The 22,521-nt window shown below is 48.8% G+C and overlaps 1 long non-coding RNA gene across 2 annotated transcripts; it reads left to right on the forward strand.

Annotated features, from left to right (window-relative positions):
- Nucleotides 1-66: 66 nt before the first annotated feature.
- LOC122484014 lies at nucleotides 67-20,967 on the forward strand. 2 transcript variants are annotated; one of them, XR_006297518.1, is made up of 3 exons: nucleotides 1,782-20,110; nucleotides 20,289-20,359; nucleotides 20,597-20,967. It is a non-coding gene; the product is annotated as an uncharacterized LOC122484014 (long non-coding RNA). The 2 variants fall into 2 exon arrangements; XR_006297517.1 differs by having other exon boundaries at nucleotides 67-20,359.
- Nucleotides 20,968-22,521: the final 1,554 nt, after the last annotated feature.

Below are 22,521 nucleotides of genomic sequence, written 5' to 3' on the forward strand. Positions count from 1 at the left end.
CCAATCGACCCCTGGAAATGTTGCCGGGACAAGGCTGCGGGGGCAGATCTCGAGGAAAGGTGAGAGGCCAGAATCTTTCCCGGACGGAGGAGCTCGGCTAAGCAGCCGTTGGGGAACAAGCCCGGGCTTGCCACAAACTCAGTCATCAATGCTGACGGTCACATGAGAGTCATGAGATGAGTTTTGCAAGAACCACAAGGAGGGGCCCATCTGCAGATGCCATCTCACTGAGGCTGGGGAAGAAATCTTCCGCAGTTTCCTCCCAGTTGCCAAAGGAGCCCGTCGTCAGGGAATGTTTTGTTTGGGGCGCGGGTGGTTACCCTGGGAGGAGGCTTTCCGGGACGGAGTTGGTCTAAGGAGCCATCCTCGCTTGTGGTTAACCTGACCACACGGTCCTCCTTCCACTCTATGTACTTCAGGGGGCAAGGTCTGAACGGAGGGTACAGGGGGTCTCGAGCTGTGATTCTCCCTCACCCTGGCAGCGAGATACCACCCGTCCCTTGCAAAAGCCTGACCCAGCGCTCAGGCCTGGGTCCGCCGGGCCTTGGCAGAGGGGATCGTAAGTCCAGCGGGTTCCTTTGCCTCTGCTCTAGAAGACCCACGTCGGAGGCCTGCTCGACGTGGGCAGCCAGCAGGCAGTGACCCCAAGCCATCAAACAGGCTCCCTGGGCCCCATCACAGGCTGCAAACTACCCTGGATAAATGCAGTTTTTTTCCCCAAAGTCTCCCTTCTTCCCCGCCTCCCAATCCAGAAGTAAAACGGTCTTACAGCCACGCAGTTGTATACTGTTTTCTGCACTGGCAAGATTTTGATTTCATCGTTTGGCAATTACTGATTTCCCCTTAATGCATTATGAAAAATCATTCAGTAGCCTATCCCAGGCGTGGTTTTCTTACGGAACACCTCAAACCGTCAGCCCCTTGGGGACAAAATAGCAAAGCCGTAACGCATTCCCTACAAGCCACCACGCAGGAACATCGCGGGGCATTAACGTTTTAATCAACTTGCCCCCCAACCGTTCCTAACACAACGACCCCACGGCGGGGTTTCTCAACCAGAGAAGCTACCAGGCGCAGCTCCGCGTGCGCTTCTGCGAGGGACGGCTGGTCGCCAACAGGCGGGCAGCCCCCGCACCCCTCAGAAATGTCCCGAGTTCGGCCGCCTGGGGGCTCCGGCCGCCCCGCCCCCACCCGCGCGCCTCGGCGCTGACGTCACCGGCGCTCACGCGGCCGAGCCGCCGCCCGAGGAGTCACGCGGCCGCGCTCCGCCGCCACCGCCCGAGGTGATGCGCCCTCTGCAGAGATCCCTCCGCCGCCGCCTGGAATTTTCCAGGCGCTCTGCCGGCCCTTCTTTCGGGCTTATGCGGGCCGGGGCGACCTAAGAAGACCCGGCGTTTGCTTTGGCCCCCTCGGGAATGCGGCCCCAGCCCGCCAACTCCCCCCGACACTGCCCGGTCTCTCAGGGAAGGGTGTTCCTACTCCCTCGTCCTCCGAAAAGAAAAAGGGGACGCTCCCCCGCGGATTCCTCTTCCCAAATATGACCTTGAAATCTATCTTCGTGTCACGAGGCACTGCTAAAGGGGAGGCGGGGACAACTGAGGAATCCAGGTGGTGGACGCCCCGGGAGACCGAGACCCGCCCCGAGTCGTCTCCCTGGGCAAGGTCAGGGAGGGACTTTTTTTCCCCTCGCGTGGCGGTGGAGGAATCGTCCCGTTGAGCCGTGCCCCGAGTGATGCGGCCCGGGGCTATAAAAGCAAAAGTTGTGGCCTGTCCATCAGGAGTTAGCGACAGGGAGGGCCGCCGGCTTGGCCGTAGTGGTGGGGGAGGAAGTGGCCAGCTCAGGGCCTCAGGGGGCAGATGGGGGAGATGACAGGCTTAGATGAGACTCGAGGGGGGCGGGGCGTGAGACTAAGAAAGGTTAAAGAGGAAACGAGATCTTGGGGAACCTGTGGTGGGGAGAGCTGCGTTGAAGGTCCCCGCAGCGACCCAGGGGAGGACAGCCCTTTAGCCCTGGCTGTCGCTTCCTTCTGGAGAACGGGAACTTGGCCTCTAGGAGGGCACCGCTCCTGCGTGGGCCGAGCGAGCCCCGTGCCCTGGCTTGTGTGGGAGGAGGAAAGAAGTTAGAAGCAGGGGGAGAACAGGATCTCAACGCCCTTACTGGAGAGGAAGCGGAATTGGGCATTTGGCTCCCTGAGCATGATCAGGAAGGCAGGCAGTGGGGTGCAGGGCCCCAGGAGGGCTGGGAGGGCAGACCTCGAGCTCGTCAATGTCAGCAGCCCCCTTTTTTTTCAGAGGGTTGTGAACCCGCGTGGGGATGAGGCCTGGTCTTGTGGATACTGAACTTAGCTTCGCGGGCCTGACAGCTCTGGCCCAGGGTGGTATGTAATTTTGGTTCGGCCTGGGACAGGGTCCAGGCCGTGCCCAGCCTGGTGAACCCCAGGTCTGGGTGTGAGGTCAGACCCTTTGTCGGAGGTAAGGGTGGTCTCAGGAGTGATTGAGGAGGTAGGGTGCCATCAAAGCGGTTACTGGTGTGGCGCCTGACGCCTGGCAGGCTGGGGCTGCTGAGGCAGGATATTTGTGTGTCTGGGGACAAAATTGACCCGAGCTTTATTTTCCAGGTGGCAGTGCTCCCCTTTGGACTTTTCCTCTAGGTTCCGTGCTAACTTCTTCTGTGAGCTCCCTCTGCCCTTCCTCCTCCCTTTAACTCTCTCGAGGTTATCCATTCGTTTTAAAACATTGCTTCTGGTAACCTGGTAAGCCTGGGAAAGTTGGCAACGGCCTTGAGAAGTTCGGTTACGTCGGTAATCGTGGAGGAGGAGAGGCACGCCCTGCTGAGACGCGGGGTGGGGTGGGGTGGTCTTGCTTGCCTGCGGAGAGGGTGGGGACTGAATGTGTACCCTTGGGTGGGCCCGCAGCGATGGCACCAGCTGAAAGTGACGAAATGCCTCATGGACCATGGTTTGTTACTATAGTGTTCATCGTGGTGATCAGATGGCACCAGGAGAAATGGAGCCCATGGCCAGTGTGAGTCGTAGCAGTGCAGGAGGGGAGACCCTGAAGGAGAGAGCCCGCCTAAGTTGATGTCTGCAGATTGAATTTCCAGAGGCTTGGGAGGTGGAAGCTTCTCCAGTGTCCTGTTTCCAGGCCTTGCTCAGGAAGCCCTGTGTTCAGGAGGCCACCATTTCAGGTTTTCAGATGAGCTCATGAGGGGGCAATCATTCAAAGTCCAAAGCAGATGCATCGGGCCATCAGCAGATCTGTTGCTTTGAATGTTTGATCCCGGAGCACCAACCCCCAGGCACCCCTCCTTTTCCGGGGCGGAGGTTTTCAGATGCTGCGTCTTCTAAATTGAGCCTTCGGTCTTTGCTAGTTCTGTGCTACGAACATGGCTTCAAGAAGATTCTTAAGCTGTAGGACGTTCTAACGTGCCACCACGCAGAGTCATGCCTTGTAGATGAATCTTGCAGATGGAGCCCAGTGACTCGTTCGCCTACCCACCCACGCGCCTGCCTGCCTGCACGCTGGTTGGAGGAATTAGTGTGATGGTCTAACCTGTGTCTGGGGAAAGTGTTCACATTTGAAATGCCTTGAGCAAATACTTCAATGAAGCCTACTGGCAAACTGAAGGGGGTGGGGGTGTGGGGTGGCGTCGTGTTATGCTACAGTCCGGGGGTGGGTACAAGTTGGTTGTGGCCAAATTCTGTTAGAAATGGCAGGTCTTTGGGCATTCTGATTGCATCACAGATGACTAAGTGAGGGAAATGGTTGGGGGACTACCAGTGATCTTTGATGCTTCTATGTATTTGTTGATGTGGATTTTGCTTGATTTAATTTGAAAGTAAACTTCAAATGGGAGGACCCAACTGAGGTGTGAGGGTCGGGGGGCACACCTTGGCATCGGTCCTGGCAGGGGTGACAGTTGGAGTGGTACACGTTGGCATTGGTACTGGGAGGGGTGGGGGTGAGGAAAGGGAGAGGGTTGGGTTGATACCGTATATGTTGCAGAGGGTAGGGGTGGTAGGGAATGGGGGTTGGAAGGGAATTCCGGCAAAAGGTAAAATTCTGGGGAAGGTAATCGACTCACAGAGGAAGATACTAGTTAACGCTACTAAGTTGTTAGTGCTAGTTACATTGTGCTTAGAAAGCACAAAAGATTGCTTCAAAACTTTCAGAAAGAAGCTAAAATTGTTTTGCCTTGCTGCAAGGTGGGAGGGAGGGAGGACAACTGAACATGAGTACAAGTCCCATGAAAGCTGGGTGGCAGGAGTCCCCGTCGGCAGAGTGCTCACTAGCCTTTGCTGCGCCATGAGCTTTCTCAGTGGTTTACATGAAGGTGTGCGGGTGTTGGGGAGCTGTAAGTCTTAGAAAGGACTTTAAATGTGCAAATTGTGAGCTTTTAAAGTATTGAAGTTTAAAATTGTGGTGTGCACTTGAGATTAGATGTACTCTTTGGGGTTTGGAGCATTTCTATTTACTGAGATGTCGTGGTTGAAAATTCTGAGCAAAGTGAACGTGCAATGATAGGAATCTTATGTCTCAAACACATCTCTTGCCTTTGTGGTCCGTATTAATAGCAGTAAAAATTTTTGCTGTTAGTTTTTGTAACAGAATAACCTTTTTATGGTCACTGTAAAATTACCGTGATATATAGTAGCAAACAATCCATGTAGCCTTGCAAAGGTTGAGTGAATCGATTCTAAATTTAGTTTGAACATTTGTGCTTTTCAGATTGATCCAGCACTGGAGCAACTCTCAGCCAAAATCAGTTTGGGGAACAGGCAAAATGGTGGTGGGGGGAGCGGGGAGCCTTTGCTCGATGTGGTCTGTTTTTAAGAATTCAGGGAAAGACAAGAAAACCGTTTATGATTACGTGTTTCTGAGATGCATCCAGGGAGTTGGTAAAGTAATACCGGTAGCTCTTTCTCCTGGCCTCTCACCTTGGATTTCACTAAAAATTTAAAATCCCCAATACCTTTTGCTTCTGGGATTTTTGTCTTATGGGTTCTTTTTTAATGTTTAAAAATATGTTGGTATCGTTCAGCTTTTCATCATGACTTGGGTATGATGTAATTCCTGTCCTCAGAATTTATTAGTCATGCGCATATGGGGAAATGTGTTTGTGTATGCTGTTGTGAAATGGAAGCTGTTACACTGCGTAAAGTACTTCTGTGTTGCTCTGTGCTGAGAACTAGTCTTCTGTTGCATCGTGTACATGATTACTAATCGTTTTCTTTACAGCACAAATAAAGGTTTGAGTTCTAAAACTCTTTAATTTGTATTGCTATCTTATGTTTTTCGACCTTTATCTTTTCTGTAAACAAGTTATCTTGATAATGAAGTTGGATGTATCATCTTCTTATAGATTGAGGCCTAGATTTGCTGTTCATTATTTGCTTTAAATAATTGAGGTCACTTAGTGGAGTGTGTAGTAACTTCAAATAAAATGTGTCCTCAATGGTCTGCAGCCTGGTGGACAGGAATGGGGGCTCAGCTCACCGTAGGGAGTGTCTAATAGTCGTGCAAACTGATGCTGAACCACCCAGCCGGTGAAGGTCAGTGTCAAGGTCCTGGGCGAGTACTTTAATATCCTGGAACTTTAACTGGTTAGATTTCCAAATGGTATCCTTGGAAAGGGGACCTATCATTCCCTTTGCTGAAGGGAGACCGTCTGAAGAATACAACAGACACGTGTTCTGTGTTTTCTGTACTTGTGGTTTGGGGGAGCTGGAATGTATTTTGGACTCGAATCTAAACACAATTCTCATCTTTAGTACCAAAGACTTGGTTTGGCTTTATTGGTTTGGTAAGTGACATGAGTTTGGGCTCGATTGTGCACCTGCTCTGTGGAGCAGGCCAAGGTTAAACAGAGTGTGAGCAGAAGCTCTTGGAATCCATAGTTTGTCTCATGTGTCTAAATTGACTGTCCTGGGTGGGGAAGTGGCAGGAGGCTCATCCTGGGAGCAAAGTCCTCACACTGCTGTTGTGTATTTACTCTTGGGCCCAAAGGTTTTGCCTCGCAGGAGGCAAAACTTTGGGCTCAGGATAGAAACCCTTGCCAACCTCCGCTAAGGCTTTAGTTTGCAAGGGAGCCGAAAGGGAAGTTTACCTTGGAAGGGGAGAGGAGATGGGACAGGCTAGGTCTGTGACCAAAACAAAGGGGTGGGAGAGCGTGGCCTGAAGAATTCCTCCAAGAGCAGGCATGGGACTGGCTATTGTCCTCCCTCTTGTGTCTAGGTGGCCTGCGTCTAGGGTCCTGGTAAACCCTCATGTGTCTGCTACTGAGAAACTGGAGATGGGTGCTGGGGAGGAGGACGTGGCCGGGCAGGGGTGGGGGGTGTGGGACAGGCTAAAGGCTCTGCTGAGAGTGGGCACGGCTGTGTGCAAGTTTCAGGATCCTCTCCCTGCTCACCGCTCTGGTCCTCCATCCCTGTAGAACAATCTAGGTCTCCTTTCCTATCTTACCCCTTCCCTTCTCTTTGCTTTTTACCCCAGCCCTCCTCCAGCTGCCCTGCTCTCTTTTCAGAACTAGTTTCTTCTTGTTTTTTATATGCTGACTACAAAACTCTTGCTTCCAACCTTGAAGGTAACTGCTATAAATGTTTTTCTAAATGGCAGTGTTTCCTAGCAACTATGTTGGCTGATAGAGGATTTCCATAAGGGTGTGATTGGCACCCAATGGTTGGTATTGGCAGACAGCAGGCAGCTGAAGCTCAGGCCTCCTAGCCTCCACCCAATCCAGGGGCTCCTGAGATGGTCTGTGAAAAAGGAGCTTTCTGCCTGTTCTTCACCCACAATTACTCTCCCATCAAGTGAATGGGCTGCAGGTGTGAATGACCGTGTTGATGATTTTGCTAATCATTTTGCCTTCTAGTGCATAGATCTGAACTCGGCCTTCTCTCGGAACTCGCACAGGCAGTGGATGACACAATGAAATTCATTAAGTAGAAAATGGTGATCTGGTGCAAGATCAAAGTAATGGGGGCACAAGGATAGCAAAAGTTGCGTTTGGAAGTTCATTGAAAAAGGAAAATAGCCTAAGAGTAAGTATGGGTTGAGGCCTCTCTGTGCCCAGGTTGGGCATAGTCGGAACTGTCTAAGTGGCTCTCCTTACAAAAGGGATCAGACGCTAACCACCACCTCTTCCACTCTGTCGGCTGCCCTTGGTTTGTCTTCCTGACCTTGGACATTAAGGGACTTGTAGGACCTCTTATGCCGCTCTGTGTGGCTGAGTGTCTGGAGGAAATGTTAACCTCTGGTCTGCTTTCTATTGTGTGATGCTGATATTAAATGAAATGCCAACAGGCTTACAGATACTTGTATGTTTTAAGCGTTCGTATTTAACACAGACTGCACCCCTGCAGTCTGGAAGTGGGCAGAGGAAGGTAGCAAAATAACAAAAAATAAAAAGATGCAAAGGTGTATGTCCCTGAGGGTGTGGCCTTGACCTTGCTCTTGTGGGTGTCCTCTCCGCCACCTTCTGGCCTGCTGGGTAAGGACACTGCCTGCTCTCTGCTGCAGGCCCCTCAGCTCTGTGCCGCCTTCCCTCTCTTTTAAATACCTCTTAACTGAGTTCTCACGTATAAAAAAGGTTTATCATGAGGCTTACAAATAAGACAGAAAAACCAAAATGCTCAGTAATTTTCTGTTATTGGTATGTTTGCTTCTAGAGTGTTTTTTTCTTCCTATGCATGAGATGCAATTTTTTTGTTACAAAAATGGGATTATGCTGTAAATTGCTTTGCAACTCCTTTCGTTTAATATATAGTGAACATCTTTTCCTGTCACTTAAAGCATCTTTTGTGGTGATGTAATCCATCATATGGCTATATCAATTTAAACAATCTAAGTTAGATGATATTATTTTCCAGGTTTTTTTTTTTTTTTTTTTTTTTCTCTTAGGAAGTACAGCTATGATGACCTTCCCTGTAGCTCACATTTGATCACATCTGATATTCTTTCTTTGGGGTATATGAACATATGAAATGCCTACGTCAAACTTAAGACTTTAGGTTCATTTATAGTGCTAAATAGCCCTCCCAGAGGGACTTTCTAAATTAATGTTCTCATAATTGAGGTAAGCCTGGCTTTGTCTTCCCTTTTCTACAGTATTCCAAGGTATTACTATACTAAAAACCTTAGATCTTTACTGCTACTGAGACAGAATGTCTGTGGATTGGCCATTTGCAGTGGTGTGGGGGGGGGGGTTACTTGGGCTTACTAATTGCTCATTTTCCTATTGGTTGTTTTGTAGGAACACATATTAAGGATATTAACAATCTATGTTCAACATAAATACTTTTCCCGGTTTTTAGATTACCTTTTCATTTTGTGTATTGTGTTTCAGACATACGAAAGAGTGGCACCATTTTTCTGAGGTCCTTTTGCTATAGTTTCTGCATTTGGTGTTCTGCTTAGATCTCTCCCACCCCAAAAGTATATAAATATTAATCTGGATTTTCTTGTGACACTTATGGCTTAATTTTTTATGCTTAAACATATACCACAACTGGAGTTTATTGTGCAGCCAGTGGGGGGTAGGGGCTGATGTCCTCTCAGAGCCCCCCCAGAGCTTGCTCCCCTCCTGGTGTCCCCCGCCCTGTGGCTACATGAGTGAGTGGAAGAGTCGCGGCTGTCACAATAGGACAGTTCACTGGAGAAGACCTTGGGGACAGGCAGGTATTGTCTTCTAGTGGGGGCCTCCATGATGGAGGTTGCGTTACCGCATCCTAACTGTTTGGGACCTATGGCAACGCCAGCCCCGGGGGCAGGTGTCCAAAGCAGGTGCCGAAGGATGGATCTGGGTTTGCCCGACCTGGCCACTTGGAAGCTTTATGCACTAGAGAAAGTCACTGAACCCCACCCGCCGAGCCTGTTTCCCTCCTCTGTGAAATGGCGCCAGGTGAACGTGTGTCCTGGGTACACGGTTACTCTTCATCGAGCGTTTGCAGGGCCACCTTCCTCTCATTACCCAGCCTCCTGTCCAACCGCTACCTCCTGGTTCCCCCTCCCTGCCCGCCTTGCTCTGAGCCTTGGATGACAATCAGTGTGCATATTCTGGTCTGCTCTGATTTTGCATTTCTGTTTTCATTTGCATTTCCCTGTATCAGTGGAGTTCACAAATACATTGGACGTGGCTTTTTCTCAGGGTTGTTAATTCTTCCGTAAGAATGCTATGGATGGCTTCTAGAGGTCTGTGAGTGCTCAGAAACGGTGTGTATTTTATATATATACACATATATATATATGTGTGTGTGTGAAAAGCATAAGCTTGCCGAAGAGGCCCATGACCTCAAAAAAAGATCAAATGAAAAACTGCATTATTGTATCCCGTGGTGCTTATACTATAGGATGTTTACGCCGTCTCCTAAGTAGTAAGCAGCGTCTTGACTATTTTAGATTGTGCCTGCTGTGAGCATCTCTGTGAATGTGGTGTGTGTGTGGCTTTGCCTGCTCGGTGAGTATGCACAGTTTCACAGACTCAGATACTCTCCGGAAAGCTTACACTTCCCTCTTGTGAGTATATCCATTTCCCTGCGTAGTTGGTGACATCAGATATTTTCAATTTTTCTTGTTACAACTTTTTTTTTAGTTGTAAAATACAACATAAAATTTATCATCTTAATCATTTTTAAGTGTACATTTCAGTAGCGTGATATATTGTCGTGCAACCAATCTCCGGGGCGTTTTCATCTGGCAAAACTGAAACTCTGTACCTGCTAAACTCCCCATTCCCTTCTCCCTCCCTCCCCTGGCAACCACCCTTCTCTGTTTCTGGGAGTTTGGCCTTTCTAGGTACCTCATGTTAAACAGAATCATACGGTACTTGTCTTTGGTGACTGGCTTATTTTACTTGGCGTAATATCCTCAAGGTTCATCTGTGTTATATATGTCAAAATTCTCTTCCTTTTTAGAAGAGCTGAAATGGGCACCTGGTTGGCTCAGTCATTGGAGTGTGCAACTTTTGATCTGAGGTCTATGAGCTTGAGCCCCATGTTGGGTGTGGAGTTTACTTTAAAAAAATAAAAGAGCCGGAACGTTCCATCAGATGTATGTAACACATTTTGTTTACCACTTGTCAATTAATACCTGGGTCGCATCCACCTTTTGGTTATTGTGAACGATGCTGCTGGGGACATGGGTGTGCAAATACCTTTTGAAACCCTGCTTTTATTTCTTTTGGAGATACACCCCGAAGTGGGATTGCTGGATCATATGGTAATTCTACTTTTAATTTTTTGAAGAACCTCCATACTGTTTTCCACAGTGGTTGCGCCAGCTTGCATTCCCACCAGTCCGCAAGAATCCCAGTTTTCCACATGCTCCCCAATACTTGCTATTTTCTGTTGTTTTATATAGCAGCCATCCTGTTGGGTGTGAGGTGATGTTTCGTTGTGGTTTTGATTTGCATTTGCCTAATACTTAGTAATGTTGAGCATCTTTTCATAAGGTTCTTGGCCATTTGAATGGCTTCTTTAGGGAAATATCTTTTCAAGTCCTTTGCCCATTTTAAAATCTGGATCATTTTTTATTGTTATTGACTTGTAGTTCTTAAAATATATTTTGAATAATAACCCTTTATCAGATAGATGACTTAGAAATATTTTCTCCCATTGTGTGGGCTGCCTTTTCAGTCTGTTGATTGCGTCCTTTGATGCCCAGGAGTTTTTAGTCCTCATGTAGTCCAGCGTATCTATTTTTTACCTTCGTTACCTGTGCTTTTGGTGCCATGTCCGAGAAGTCATTGCCAAGTCCAGTGTCATGAAGTATTTACTGCTACTATTAAAAGTGCTGTGGTAGTCTTAATCCATGTTTTTGAACTTACTGGTTAGTCCGTTTTACCCTTTGGTTTACCATCTGCCTTTTACCTCTTTGCCCGCTTACTGTATGAAATTCCTCACTGAGTTCTAGAATGGTCGTAAATTCTTTGTTCCGTTCAGAAGGTAAGCGTTTGCCACTTACGAGTGTCAAACGTACTCCTTTTTTTCCCCTTTTGTTGTTGGTACAAAAAGTATCTATCACACAAGGACTTTTGAAACATCCATCTACCAAGTCTAATAATAATTAGTAAGTCTGTTCATTTTGCTTCTGATTACATTTTCTTTAGTAGCTAAATGTCTGTGTACTCTTACAGTTTCCTGAGTAGTCTTCACCGTTTAAGGAGTTATGAATCCAATTTAGGGGTGAATCTAAATTGATGCATTGTACTCATAAAGTGGAATGTCAAACTTTTACTGAATGAATTCTATTTTGCTTTGCTCCAGGTCAGTATTAGTGTCTTGCAATTAATTATCTGCCTGAATCTGTTTCTGGAATTTTTAGCCGCTAGTTTCTGTTGTTTCTAGTCAAATACAGCAAATTTTAATGACCATCACTGTTACTATGTTTGAAAACCTAGTATTTGGAGGCTATGCTGCTCCTTTAAGCCAAGAGTATTCTCTCCTTGTTGGAACTTGAGTACACAGAACTGGGTTAATCTTTGGTTTGTGACATGACATGGCTCTCTTTTATTTGCTTCCTTGGTGTTTTTAATAATGTGGTAAGCATTTCTGAGACTTGTGTTCAGTGTAAAACCTAGGACGTTAGACAGTAGCTTTTTCTACCTGGGTGGTCATCTTCTCCCCCTGCCCCCATCTCTAGGCCAACGTAATCGCCATCCCAAATACTGGATTTATCTTTACTTGCTTTCTTTTCATATAACTTAAAAAAAAAAAAAATCCACCTAAGTGTGTTTGTTAAGGAAGCTCCAGGCATTCACAGCCCCTCCAGGACAGCACAGCACAGCAGCTGTGCCATCTGGGATTCTCCATCTTGTCAGGCGGGTTGAGAGTTTCTGCTGCCAAAGTAGAGTAATGTGCTATGGAATTGAGTTAAAATTGATCGGTCTCTACAACTGCTTGTCGGTACCAGAATTGAGCATCAGATACCGTCTGACTTATTTAGACCTAGCAAGACTCTGAGTCTACTTCTGGCGTTCTTTCTCCTAAGCAGGCTGAAAAACAAACTATTCTAGGACAGCAGTTGTGACATCCGCCGAATGTGGCTTTTAATTATATCTTATGTGTTTGGTCTTGTTGAAATCTTCTTACCTGGCATCTGTCTGTCAACATTTCTAATCCCAAGTGGAAAAGGCGTGCATCCGGGTGGGGCACAGTCTGCTCCCTCTGCTGCCTGTGGTTCCCCCTTTAAGTACGTGCTTCCCCTCAGAGGCCCCCCCGAGGGCCAGGAGCACAAGTGTGAGCCCTGCTCTGTCTCCTACTCGACTAATAGGGTCATGGGGAGCTTCACGCTGGGAACCACAAGGCCCAGATCTATCCCTGGCAGCCTTATTCTTGCCCCCTTCGCTTCTGGGGTGAGTGGTAGCTGTCCCCTTGACTCCTCTGTCGATGTAACAGCTGTGGGACCAGCTGTCTGTGCGTCAGAGCGAGGCCCTGCCTCTGCCTCCTGCTGACCCCAAGGGCAGAGGCTCTGCCGGTTTCCTTCCAGTTTGTTTCAAGGTATAAAAAACGTTCAGAGTGATATGTGCACATATAAAAAACTCAAACCCTGTAAAGGGGATGTAGTGACATCCTTCTCTAACCCCAGCCTCCCTTCCCACAGAGGCAGCAGTTGTGGCCAGTTGCTTGAATTTCTTTCTGGATAATCCTGTGTACCTATTTCACTACAGAGGCCCCGGCACACCACATCCAGTCTCGCACTTTGGACTGTTCAGTTAACGGTACATCTAGGAGCTCACCGCTTATCTTTTTTGGCCTACCTTGGGCTTTTCGAAACACATCTGTGTGGTAGTCAGTGTTTAAATGTACCCATTTTCCCTTGTGAGGAGCAATTAGATTGTTTCTAGCAATTTTTACGGTGTATAAGGCTATACTGAGTATCTGCCTATGTGGTTGTTTGTGTATATGGGCAACTGTGCCTTTGGGGGAAGGTTTCTGGGTCATGGTCTGTGTGTCTTTCTGAATGTGATGGGTACTGCCAGCCCATGCTCGCTGTAGTTCCGTTCTTCCGCTTGACATTTTCCCGCACTTCACCAACACTGTTCTTACTTAAACTTGGTTGCTTGTCAATGTGAGAAGTAAAAATAGCATTTCATTGTCGTTTTGAGTTCTATTTCTATTGGGCTGTGTACTTACAGATTTTCAAGAGCTTTTTATGTATTGAAGCAATTAACCCTTTGTCACTGATGCGGCAAATACTTGCCTTTTTGTCGTTGATCTGGCTTTTGTGTTTCATGCTAGAATGTTGCTGTTCAGAGTTTTAAATATACTTATGTATCAATGTTTTCTTTTAGGGCTTCTGGTTTTATGACTCAGGTTGTGAAGTGCCCCCCCCCCAGCCCCCGCCCCATTGCAGACGCAGTGGTACCCTGCAGCCCGGCCTTGGCCGTTTGGGGTTTTATCTTTGCTGAGTAGAAGGTAAACTCCAGTGTCGCCGTGGTTCAGTTTCCACTTTGTGATTCTGTAAAGCTGAGTGAACACTCTGTTGGCCGACGTGTGTGACTGCTTGTGCCTCAGTTATGTTTTCATCTCCTGAGAACTCTTCACTGGAGGACGTTTACCCTCGAATGATTACAAAACATTGTTTAAGTTTGTAGTTTGCCCTTTTTTTCTTTTTTTTAAGTTGACGTGCGATGCTGCCGCGTTGCTTTCAAGTGGTAATTTGCCTTTTAAATTTACTTGTTGCATCTTGCCAGTGGTTTTAAGTTTTGTTGTCAAGTCTGTTATTTTGACCATAGTTTCATACTTTGATGTTCTGCTGTATTTCCCACTGGCTTCCTTGTGCTTTCATTTTTGACATTTGACGTAACTCTTTAATCCGTCTAGGAGTCGTGTTGGTGTTTGTACAGTGTGAGGTAAGAATCCAATTAATTCAAGATGGCTGATTTCCCCAGCGCCGCTTCCTGGATGATGCCTTCTCTACTGATCTGAAACTTGTTAGTTATGTACTAAGTACCTTTAATGTAATTGAGTATGTTTCTGAACTTTCTAGTTTGTTCCGCCGATCTATCTTTCCTCCGCCAGTCCAGTGTTTTCATTATATTAAGCTTTATCACATCTGATTGTAAAACGTGGTAATACAAGCCCCTGGCATTCTTTTTTAAGGTACTCTGATTTTTACTGGAATTGCGTTATGTTTATCGATATGTTATGACGTTGAGACTTTCCATGTAGGAACGGGCCCCCCCTGTTCGTTTAGGATTGGATGATTTTCGTGTCCTCAGAAATTTTAGCCCTCTCTTAGGCAAGTTATGGACATTTATGAAGTTCGCTCCTAGATATGTTATATTCTGTGTTGTGGTTAGATATATTTTTCCATTAAAATTCCTGGTTGTGGTAGTATGTGATAAGACTTGTTTTATAGGTATACGTTATTTCGGACATAAATAGGCTGATTATTAAGGCCAATTGGAAGACAATATAGCATCCAGGCTAAAAGGGCTTTTGAGTCAGATGACTCTGATCTCATGCTTGACTTGCCCCTTATTTATTTTCTGTGCCACGAGCTCTCTGCCTCAGTTTCTCCACTTGTAAGAAGGGATAATCATATTATCTACTAAGAAGTGGGATGAGGCTTTAATGAAATAAAGAGGCATTGTGCTCAGTGCTCTGCTGACACGGAGTGAGCACTGTTCTACTGGAGTTTCAGAGTAAGAGTCATCTTTAATGGTTCTGCCATCCATGTGATTCATTCCGTTTTTCTTGCTTCTCTCCTGTCTTGCTGGCATTGGCTGTAATCACTAATGAGCTGTGAGCATCGTGGTCTTGTTCCCACCCAATCCGCTGGTGGGATCTGTCAGTGGATAGAGAGGGGTCAGGCTGGCCCTGGCAGGTGTGCACAAGCCCCAGCAGCACACTTCAGGCTGCCCATTGGTTGTCATCCTGACGGTCCTCAGCTGGAGTGATCTGCTGACAGAGCTCTTCAAATTTTAATATTCACGTATTTGTTTTATCATGTATTTGAAAATTGCTGGATTTCTATTTATGGTGGTAATACAACATTTCCTTTTAAGAGCAAATGTTCTCTTTTTAGTTGAAATGCCCCCCCCCCATACTGTAAGATTCATGCCGTCAACGTGTACAATTCAGTGGGTTTTCGTATGTTCACCGTGTTTTGCCAACCATCACTGTCATCCCATTTCCAGGACTTTTTCATTTTCCCAAACAGAAGCCTGATCCCCATAAAACAGTAACTTCCCATCCCTCCCTCCCTCCCTCCTCCCGGTTCCCCCCCACCCCGCTTTTTTTCCTGCATTTTCATTATTGTAGCTGATCAAAGTCTGTTTGCAATAGATGTGAATGTGAGTTAAGTACATGTGACGTTGATTTGGCAGAGGCAACCTAGTGATTGGCAAGAACACAGCACGAGCAGCTTCTGCAGGTTGGTGTTCCTCCTCCTGGTTCCTGATAACCTTTACTATACTCTCTGTCTATTTGCCTATTCTAGGTTCCTCCTACGAAGGGAATCATACATTTGTCCTTTTGTGTCCGTCCTACTTCAGTTAGCACAGTGTTTGCAAGTTTCATTCACGTGGCAGCATGTGACAATACTTGACTCCTTTGTGAGGCCGAATACGCCCTTGGTGTGGCTACACCACATTTTGTTTATCCAGTCATTTGTGGGACATTTGGGTTGTTTCCACTCATTTGGCTATTATGAATAATATCTCTATGCACTTTTTATTGAATTTGTTTTAAATTGTCATTGGTGTGTGCCTCAGTGGAAGTGCTGGGTCAGATAACTCTGTGCTTAACTTTTTGAGGATCCGCAGAACTGTCTCCCAGTGCAGCTGCACCATTTTACATTCTCGCCATTAATTGATGAGGTTTCTGATTTCTCCACACCCTCAACCCTTGTTCTTATTTGGCTGTGTGTGCGCGTGTGTGTGTGTGTGTGTGTGTGTGTGTGTTTATATAAGCTCTATGCCCAGTGTAGGATTTGAACTCCCAACCCGGGGTCGCATGCTCATCCACCCAAGCCAGCCAGGCACCCCTCTGGCTTTTTGATCATAGCCATCCTAATGGGTGTGACGTGGTATCTCCTGTGATTTTGATTTGCACTTCTCTCATGACTAACTGTGTCTAGCACCTTTCCATATGCTTGTTGGCCATGTGTAGATCTTCTCTAGAGAACTGTCTATACTGATCTTTTGTCCCCTTTTTAATTGAGTGTTTATCTTCTCATTATTGAATTTTAAGAGTTCTTTGTGTATTCTGGATACTAGAGCCTTATCATGTTTTTCCCTTCTGGGGGTCGTGTTTCCACTTTCTTGATAGTGTTCTTTGACATAAAATAAATTTATATGTCGAAAGTAACTTGATTTAAGGGAAAAAAAAAAACTGGGACTGGTTATACGGCAAAAAATGTCCAGGTGTCGTGTGAATGATTAAGGTTTGGGGGCAGAGAAGAGTGTTCCGATCCTGTAGCGTGAAGTGGGTGAGCAGCACGCCTTCCTGTGCAACGTCAGCGGGTTCTACCTGGTATGTGTGCCGGGGTCATCTCGTTGGAGTGCTTGGAAGGTTTGGTTTTGTTTTTTGTGTCCAGTAATAGATAATGGATTTATTCAGATGTCTTTTCTGCATTCCCCCCCCCCCCGCCGCCGCTGCCCCCCCAAGCATCGAGTTTTTCTCCTTTCATTCTCTCATGATTAATTGCATCACGGAATATCATGGCCTCCTGTGATTTCTGAAACACACCGGTCCCAGGCCTGGAGCTCTATTCCGCCAACACAGAAATGAATCAGAAGGTCCACTTCAGCTTCAGGGAGTTGTCAGGCAGGCTTCCGTATCAGGACCTCAGGAAAGGCAGAGACGCTTTTAAGAGCAGCCGCAAAGAGCAGACCTCTGAGCCGGACAACTGACTTTCTGTTCCCAGCTTTGCCACTTAGCACGTGACGTTGGCCACATTTCTAAAATACTTGAAGCCTGTTTCCTTAATAAAATGGGGACAAAAATAAAGTCAGAACATAACTCGTGGTTTGCGTGAGGCTGAGATGAGGGGTCACACGGCACAGGTGCTGGGAGTGAGGGGCCCTGCTGTTTCCGGTCCCTGTCAGCCTCCCCACTTGGCACAGTTGACTGGACACAGAGTGTTGGGTAACGCCGCCCGGGCTGCCACTTCCTTTTGGAGATTCCAAGTTCTTTGCGAACTTCCAGTGTCTTCCTGAGTTATAGGCTAGTCCGTATTTCTATTTCATTGTAAGTCAATTTGCTTGAATTCAGTTTTCTAAGAAAATCGCCTTTTTAAATTAGTGTAGAGCTTTTTTTTTTTTTTGCATTTTAATATCCTTGTCAATGGTTTTTGGGGGTGGAAGGAAAAAAAATAGTTTTCACTTTTTATTCCTAGTTTATCTTTGACAGACTTTCGAGAAATCTATTTTACTGGTTTTTTCAAAGAAGCAGCTTTAGATAGAATACCCAGTTCTGCTTTCATGTTGTAATTTATTAATTTCTGCTTTTACTTCATTAATTCTTGTGCTCTCCTTGGATGTTGTTTGTCCCTCTTTTTCCAGTCTTGCCTTATATACTTAGTGCGGAAGGAGGGGGAGGCAGAGCGCGGTCAGGGAGGCTGTGGCAGGAGGCGGTCCTGCTCTAGCCCCACTGTGACCATGGACAGAGCCCTCCAACGCCGACGCGTGGACCCTCCGTAAGGGAGGCAACTGCTGCCCCCTCCCCGCCCCCGCCACCCCCGCCGCCGGAGGATGCATGGAGGCCAGTTAGTGGCCAGGGCCCAGCGGGAGCATGGGGGGCGTTCTGCAGGGGGGAACGGCCAACTGCTGTGGCTCCGGTCCACAGTTCGGTTTCTAACGATCACTCCAACCAACAGCCTCCTCGGTGTCCAGATACTCAGCTGGTCTCCACAGACACAGGCAGGTGAGATGAATGGCCCTGCCTTCCCGTGGTGCCCCCGTTCTCCCGGGGGACCGGTCTCCGATGGTGACTAGATAGATGGTGAGTTAACACAGTGTGGCAACGGCCACCGGGGATGGAGTGCAGCCTGAGGGTGAAGACAGAGCCCTAACCCAGGGGAGACCTTTGAGCTGTCACTTGACAGGTAGGTGAGGCTGTAAGGAAGAGCATTCCTGGCGGAGAGAAGGGCGTGAGCAAAGCCTCTGAGCTGTGAAGGAAACTGGCTGGAGCTAGGAGTGCAGGTGGGGCCGGCCGGGCCGCGGTGGGGACTCAGGAGGTGCCCCATGGTGCACCTGAAGGCTCCCCGTCTGTATTTGGGAAAAGAGTTTATTGTCCTCATTTCCTATTTGCTTTTTGGTTTTAGTTCTGATGTATCATTTGAACATAAATTTTCCGAGGTTTTGGAAGGGTTGTGTTTTGGTTTTTTTTAACTATTATAATCAATTTCTATTTTAATGAATGGTTACCTGAGGAAGCGCCCAGTACAATTTCTGCCTTTTGGATCTGTGGCTCCCTTTCTTCACTGCTTAAGGTATGATTATTTTTATCAATGCTCCATGGCGTTTGAGAAAGTATTCTTTGTCACATTCCATACGTTGGGTCCGGCCCTCTCGACGGTTTGGGGTCCAGTCCAAAGCCACGACGTCCCTATGTAATGCGAAGTGTGATTCCGTTTTCCCCACCACGCGTGGTTCTCTCCACTGCCCCCAAGACTGCTCACCAGTTTTGTTCTGTGTGTTTCGCTGCAGTGTATTTGGTGCGTGGAGTCCGGCCCTGCCGCGTGGAGTGCCGGGTGCCGACCGGGCCGACGGGAGCCCACCCCCTCCCCACCCCCACCTCACTGTCTCCTCCTTTGCGGGTTGAATGAAGTACCTGTGTGTTGGAATTTTCAACTGTTGAACCTTGAAACCGTCTTTCCATCTCTCGTCTGTTTCCTGCCCGTGTCGTGCCTTCGTTGTACATACAGTTGTGATCGGGAGCCATTTTGCTTCTTCCACTTCAGGTTGTAGACACAGTGTCTACACTGTCACTTGTAGACACAGCGACTCGTGTTGAAATAATCCACCTGTTCTGGCTGAGGCTCTCTGGGGTGTTCCGGGCTGTGAGCCTGCCACTGTCACCTCGTGGGCTTCTGCGTGGGCTGGTTCCAGCATTTTGTAATCCTGAATTACACGGGCACAGGCGTCTTTGGGCAAATCCCCTTTTATACCTCCAGGCTGCTCTTGGTTGTCCCCCTGGCCGGAGGCAAGGGGCAGGAATCGCTTGCTTCTCTTCGCTCACTGCCCTGGGTGCAGATGTTCGGAAAGGGCCAGTTATACACTCCTGTTTTGCCCACTGCCTTGCCAACACAATTTTTTCTGTTTTTGACTGTAAGTGGGGAGTGCTTCCTTGAAGCCATTTTATTTTATTTATTTATTTATTTTTCCCTTGAAGCCATTTTAATTTTCACTGGGGACACGTTTCCCTGTGTAGGTCACTCTCTGAGTTTCCTTAAGCAGACACCTTGAGGGTCTTGTCACTAACATGTTGAATTAATTCTTTGCTCATCTTACAGACTGTGTTTTGACTACCCCCCCCATTTCTAAGGCCTTTTAAGGTCAGAGCTTTGTTCCTCCGTCAGGTTGGGACTTAGATGGCTATGCACGGTTCCTCTTTCCTGCTGCAGTAAGTAAGTGCCTGCCTTTTGTGGTGTGTTTGGGGGCTGAAGCCGGGCGAGAGGCAAGGAGGGGCGATGGGCAAGCGAGGAGGTGGGGGAGAGGTGAGGGAGATGGGTGAGGGGGATGGAAACCTGGCTCTGAGCTCACCCAGTGGTCCCCAGACCTTGGTGTGTGTGTGTGTGTGTGTGTGTGTGTGTGTGTGTGTGAGAGAGAGAGAGAGAGAGAGAGAGAGAGAGAGAGAGAAAGAGAGAGAGACGAGACTGGCTGTGCTTGCAGAGCATCCGTCGGGACTAGTAGAGAGGACCCGTTGTCAGCCTGGCCTGGTGTGACGCTGAACAGGTCTCAGTCCTCTCTGAGCCTCACCTTCTCCTCTGGACTCCGCTGGAGAAGGGCTACTGGGCTCCTCAGGGCTGGCTGAAGGGGTCCAGGAGTCCTCCCCTCGTGAGAGGCCAGGACAGGACTCCTGGATGAGGACTGCAGAGCTTGGGGGTGCTCCCACTGGACCCGCCGTGGGCCCACAGGAGGCAGAGCCCAGCCTGGGAGCAGCAGGTGCTTGGGGCCCAGATGGGGAGGGTGGCCCAGGGCAGGTAAACTGGCCCAGGGTCCAGAGTACGCTTCCTGTTCCTCCTGTCTCTGGGGCCCTGGTGACTCAGACCGTCCTCTCGGGGAACTCAGACACGGGGCCAGAGGCTGGTGGGGACACTGTGCTTCTGACTTCGTTTTCAAGCAGTGGCAGCTTCGCAGGAAGGACCTCACAGCCGGCACTGGTGGAGAGAGCGAGGACGGAAGGCCAGGCAGGTGGGCTAGACTGTGTGGCCCCACACAGCAGGGGCCCAGCAGATGCGGAGGACCACTGGCATTTGAGCTAGGCTGGGGTGCTTGAAATTTCCTCTAGTTCTTAGATTTCCTGTTCTGGATGAAAAACTTGAAAGTTTTGCCTTTAATTATAAAAGTCATCTGCATAGAGTTAAAAATTCAAGCCATGGAAAAAGGTATAAAATGAAAGTAAAATCCTTCTCCCCTCACTCATCCCAGCCCTACTGCAGAGAGGTGGCCTCTCCCATTTCTTAGGATCTTTTTGGAAATTTCCATCTACATACGAAGACATTGCCCTACAGTGAGCAGGACCATAACTTGTGGTTCAGTTTTCCGTCGGACTTCGTGAGCTCCTGCAGTTGGGATGTGCATCCAGCACAACAGGAAACATGTGGCCACGCGGCCAAGGGGACACGCGTCCCCCTGGCTGCACCTTTGACAGGGCTGCCAGGGCAGCGAGGGGGAACCTGGGAGGGAGGGGGGCCCGGAGCCGCCGCAGGTGTTTCTTTTACTGGACGCGGCCCATGGCCGCGTTCAGGTTTTGCTTTTCACCTTTGAGTCTGTGAGAAAACAAGCAGGAAAAAGCAAAAGGCGCTGGTGGTGGCACGCCCGGTGCTGCTGGGCCAGGGTTCGAGTCCCTGTGGCGTCTCTGCTTCCTTCCTGCTCCCCATTCCGGGCCCTTCCCCTCCGTGGTCCTGAGGAGAGACGTTGGGCTGAAGCACCCAGGGCCTCCCCCAGGAGTGCTCCCCTCCATGGTCTCCTCCATCGCCCCCTTGGAGGACCTGGGGCTGGGCTCTCAAGGGCTCTCCCCCTCCCTTGGGCCGTATGTAGATGAACTGGCCCCATCCGATCCAATCCTTCGAGAAGAAGAGGAGAGCTGGGGAGCTGTGAACCCCAAGGCCGAGGGTGTGTGTGCTCCCCGCCTGGTCTCCTCCATCTGAGGCCCCCAGGACCAACTCACCACCGCCCTCCACCTCCGAGGACCAGGATGGCTCTTCTGGGAAGGCTGAGGGGGTGAGGAGTTCTGGGCTGGCAGGTCAGGGTGTGGGGTGGCCCTGGGGGAGAAGGCAGGACCAAGGCACACACAGGCCCTGGGGCAGGAAATGGGGCGGGAGGGGCCAGAATGGGCACCGAGGGATCTGAGACTGCACTCTCCAGGCTCCTGGGACCTGGATGGATCCCAGGAGACACCCCTCCCCCCACCGCCCCGCCTCCTGCCTGGGACCCAACAGGGACAGTGTGCTGTGATCCTGAGCAAGCTCCACGCAAGCTCCCCAGCAGCGGCTGCCTCTGCCTCTCTCCCAGCTTTGTCAGCCTCCCCATCCCTTCCCCGCATCCCAGAAAGAGGTCAGAGGATCACAATCCATTTCACTGGCCACAGTGCTGATGGCTGCCTTGTCTCCAGCCCAGCCCACGGTCACGCCATCAGTGCAGAGCCCGATTTGGGGCTCGATCCCCTGAACCTTGAGATCATGACCTGAGTCAAGATCAAGAGTCTGGCGCTCAACCAACTGAGCCAGCCAGGCACCCCGAGAGAACCTCTTTTAAGGGACTTCCGGGAAGCCCGGCTGGCTCAGTCAGCGGAGCATGTGACTCTTGATCTAAGGGCCATGAGTTCTAGCCCCATGTTGGGGGTAGAGTTTAGTTAATCAAAAAATAAAAAAATAAATAAGGGACCTTGGCTTGGGCCCTCCTAAAGGAGACTGATGGCCGCTTTGTCATCGTCTGCAATCCCTCAACCTCTTAGCAAATTTTGGTGACAGAAAATTGCCCTGTGGATCTGGTGTTTCTGGCTGAGGTGGTGAGAGGAGGCAGCAGGAAGCTGTGGTCTTGGCGGGTGGCCTGTGTCCACCCTTAGCAGCCAGGCCTGGCACTAAGGTCACAATGTCCACCAAGGTGCCTGTCTATCTGAAGTGTGGCCACCACAGGAGTCAGAAGAAGCCTTGGGACCTTTAGTCCTTGGACATCATCAACCAGCTGCTAGGGGCTGACAGTCTTATTATGCTCGCGCATAAGCCAAGGCGGGGAGGCCGGGAAGAAATGACAGAGAGGAGCCAACATGTCTCAAAGAGCATGGACCTGAGTGTGACCTAGCCTGTTTGAGACTCAGTTTCCCCATCTCTAAAACTGAGTCAATGGTACCT

Source organism: Prionailurus bengalensis, chromosome D1 (genome assembly GCF_016509475.1).
Source record: "Prionailurus bengalensis isolate Pbe53 chromosome D1, Fcat_Pben_1.1_paternal_pri, whole genome shotgun sequence".
NCBI lineage: Eukaryota > Metazoa > Chordata > Mammalia > Carnivora > Felidae > Prionailurus > Prionailurus bengalensis.